Consider the following 4677-nt stretch of genomic DNA (forward strand, 5'->3'; position numbering starts at 1 on the left):
ATGTCTCCCCCCTCCCCCTCTGTTATTTTCAATCTTTATTCCTTCACACCATCGTTCTGGTCAATCCGTATGTTACTTTCAATCATCCCTCCATGACAACATCGGCTGATTACAACAGTCCACGAATAATCTCCCCTCCATCAAACATCCTTTCAACAGTCCCTCCTTTACCCCATAGGTCTTATCTTCAATCCCGCCGCCATTTGGTCATCCGTCGGTTGTGCGGGGTTCCTCTCCATGTTTCCTTCATCTGCGCATTGCTTGGTGACCCGTGGAGTGCTCTTGCGTGCATGTCCGTGGCTGTTGCTGTTCATCATGGCCTGTAAGGTGTGGCGCTTCTTGCTGGTGTGGTACAGAGAAAAACAGTGCGCCTGGGAATTTTCCGCATGAAGGAGGGAACTACATGCTCTCGTTGTGGCTTTGGGCAAGTATTGGGTGGGGCGAGGGTTTCGTTGAAACTTCACTCAGAATGGCGTGGAAATTGGTATTTGTGGAAAGTTATTCTTATTAGTAGAATATATTATCTTGACACGTGGAAATATAAGAATATCTTATTTGTAACTACTTAAAGTGTAGTACCTCACAGTGAATACCTTATTTGTAACTACTTAAAGTGTTTACCTCACAGTGAATAACTTATTTGTAACTACTTAAAGTGTAGTACCTCACAGTGAATACCTTATTTGGAACGACTTAAAGTGTAGTAATCACAATGAATATCTTATTTTTAACGAGTTATAAGGTATAATACCACAAAGTAAATACCTTATTTGTAACGAGTTAATTTATAATACCACAAAGTAAATAACTTATTTGTAACAAATTAAATTCTAGCACCTAACAGTGAATATCTTACTTGTAACGAGTTAAAGTATAATACCACAAAGTAAATACCTTATTTGTAACGAGTTAAAGTATAACACCACAGAGTAAATACCATATTTGTAATGAGTTAAATTATAGTACCTAACAGTGAACATGTTATTTGTAACGAGTTAAATTATGGTACCTCACAGTCAATACCTTATTTGAAGCTAGTTAAAGTATCGTACCTCACAATGAATACCTTATTTGTAGCTCGTTAAATTATAGTACCTCACAGTGAATATGTTATTTGTAACTTGTTAAAGTATAGTACCTCACAGTGAATATCTCATTTGAAGAAAGTTAAATTATAGTACCTCAAAGTAAATATCTTATTTATAGCTAGTTAAAATATAGTACCTCACAGTGAATACCTTATTTGTAGCAAGTTGAACTATAGTACCTCACAGTGAATACCTTATTTGCAGCAAGTTAAATTATAGTACCTCACACTGAATATCTTATTTGAAGCTAGTTAAAGTATAGTTCCTCACAGTGAATACCATATTTGTCGCGAGTTAAATAATAGTACCTCACAGTGAATACCTTATTTTTAGTGAGTTAAATTATAGTACCTCACAGTAAATATCTTATTTGTAGCTAGTTAAAATATAGTACCTCACAGTGAATACCTTATTTGTAGCTAGTTAAAATATAGTACTTCACAGTGAATACCTTATTTGTAGCTAGTTGAACTATAGTACCTCACAGTGAATACCTTATTTGCAGCAAGTTAAATTATAGTACCTCACACTGAATACCTTATTTGAAGCTAGTTAAAGTATAGTACCTCACAGTGAATACCTTATTTGTCGCAAGTTAAATAATAGTTCCTCACAGTGAATACATTATTTGTAGCTAGTTAAATTATTGTACCACAGTGAATACCTTTTTTGTAGCGAGTTAAATAATACTATCTCACAGTGAATACCTTATTTGTAGTTTGTTAAATTATAGTACCTCACAGTGAATATGTTATTTGTAACTAGTTAAATTATAGTACCTCAGAGTGAATATCTTATTTGTAGCTCGTTGAGATAGAGTACTTCACAGTGAATACCTTATTTGCAGCAAGTTAAATTATAGTACCTCACAGTGAATACCTTATTTGTTGCGAGTTAAATTCTCGTCCCTCACAGTGAATATCTTATTGCAGCAAGTTATATTATAGTAGCTCACAATGAATACCTTATTTGTAGTTCGTTAAATTATAGTATCTCACAGTGAATACCTTTGCGGCGAGTGCATTAATAATAGTACCTCACAGTGAACACCTTATTTGTAACAAGTTAAATAATAGTACTTCACAGTGAATATCTTATTTGTAACGAGTTAAATTATATACCTCACAGTGAATATCTTTTTTGCAGCTAGTTGAGATAGAGTACCTCACAGTGAATATCTTATTTGTAACGAGTTAAATTATAGTACCTCACAGTGAATATCTTTTTTGCAGCTAGTTGAGATAGAGTACCTCAGAGTGAATATCTTATTTGTAGCGAGTTAAAGTATGGTACCTCACAGTGAATACCTTATTTGTCGCTTGTTAAAGTATAGTACCTCACAGTTCAAAATCTTATTTGTCGCCAGTTAAGGTATAGTACCTCACAGTGAATACCTTAGTTGTGGCTACTTAAAGTATAGTACCTCACAATGAATATCTTATTTGTAGCTCGTTAAAGTATAGTACCTCACAGTGAAAATCTTTTTTGTAACTCGTTAAATTATAGTATCTCACAATGAATATCTTATTTGTAGCTCGTTAAAGTACAGTCCCTCATAGTGAATATCTTATTTGATACTAGTTAAAGTATAGTACCTCACAATGAATATCTGATTTGTAGATAGTTAAAGTGTAGTACCTCAAGGCGAATATCTTATTTGTAACTAGTTAAAGCATAGTACCTCACAGTTAATATCTTATTTGTAACTAGTGAAGGTAGAGTACCTCACAGTGAATATCTTATTTGTAACTATTTGAAGTATAGTACCTCACAGAGAATACCTTATTTGGAGCAAGTTAAATTATTGTACCTCACAGTGAATATGTTATTTGAAACTATTTAAAGGAGAGTTCCTCACAGTGAATACATTATTTGTAGCTAGTTAAATTATAGTACTTCACAGTTAATACTTTATTTCTAACTAGTTAAATTATAGTACCTCACAGTGAATACGTTATTTGTAACGAGTTAAAATATAGTACCTCACAGTGAATACCTTATTGTCGCAAGGTAAATTGTAGTACCTCACAGTGAATACCTTATTTGTAGTTTGTTAAATTATAGTACCTCACAGTGAATATGTTATTTGTAACTAGTTACAATATAGTACCTCACAGTGAATATCTTATTTGTAGCTTGTTGAGATAGAGTACTTCACAGTGAATACTTTATTTGCAACCAGTTAAATTATAGTACCTCACAGTGAATACCTTATTGTGGCAAGGTAAATTATAGTACCTCACAATGAATACCTTCTTTGTAGTTTGTTAAATTATCGTACCTCACAGTGAATATGTTATTTGTAACTAGTTAAATTATAGTACCTGACAGTGAATACCTTATTAATAACTACTTAAAGTATAGTACCTCACAGTGAATACCTTCTTTGGAACTATTTAAAGTGTAGTACCTCAGTGAATATCTTATTTGTGACTAGTTAAAGTATCGTACCTCACAGTGAATATCTTATTTGTAACTAGTTAAAGTATAGTACCTTACAATGAATATCTTATTTATAACGAGTTAAAGTATATTCCCTCACAGTGAATATCTTATTTGTAGCTTGTTAAATTATAGTACTTCACAGTGAATATGCTATTTGTAGCTTGTTAAATTATAGTACCTCACAGTGAGTATCATATTTGTAATGACTTAAATGATAGTACCTTATTTGCAGCTCGTTAAAGTATAGTACCTCACAGTGAATACCTTATTTGGAGCGAGTTAAATTATAGTACCTCACAGTGAATATGTTATTTGAAACTCGTTAAAGTATAGTACCTCAGAGTGAATATCTTATTTGCAGCAAGTTAAATTATAGTACCTCACAGTGAATATCTTATTTATAACTTGTTAAATTATAGTACCTCACAGTGAATATCTTATTTGTACCTTGTTAAATTATAGTACCTTACAGTTTAATATCGTATTTGTACCTTGTTAAATTATAGTACCTTACAGTTTAATATCGTATTTGTAGCTCATTAAAGTATAGTACCTCACAGTGAATACCTTATTTGTAGCTAGTTAAAGTATTGTACCTCACAATGAATACGTTATTTGTCACGATTTAAAGGAAAGTGCCTCATTGAATATCTTATCTGTCACTAGTTAAAGTATAGCAGCTCAAAGTGAATATCTTATTTGTAACTTGTTAAAGTATAGTACCTCACAAGGAATATCTTACTTTTAACAATTAAAGTATAGTACGTCACAATGAATATCTTATTTGTCACTCATTAAATTATAGTACCTCACAGTGAATACCTTATTTGTAACTCGTTAAATTATAGTACCTCACAGTCAATATATTATTTGTAACTATTTAAAGTATAGTACCTCACAGTAACTATCTTATTTGTAGCAAGTTCATTTGGAGTACCTTACAGTTTAATACTTATTTGTGGCGAGTTAAAATATAGTACCTCACAGTGAATATGTTATTTGCAACCAGTTAAAGTATAGTACCTCACAGTGAATACGTTATTTGTAACGAGTTAAAGTATAGTACCTCACAATGAATATCTTATTTGTAGCAAGTTATATTATAGAATCTCACAGTTTTATGTCTTATTTGTAGCTCGGTAAA

The sequence above is a fragment of the Eptatretus burgeri genome, chromosome 1 (assembly GCF_056783735.1).
Source record: "Eptatretus burgeri isolate ZD-2024b chromosome 1, Ebu_testis_v1, whole genome shotgun sequence".
Lineage (NCBI taxonomy): Eukaryota > Metazoa > Chordata > Myxini > Myxiniformes > Myxinidae > Eptatretus > Eptatretus burgeri.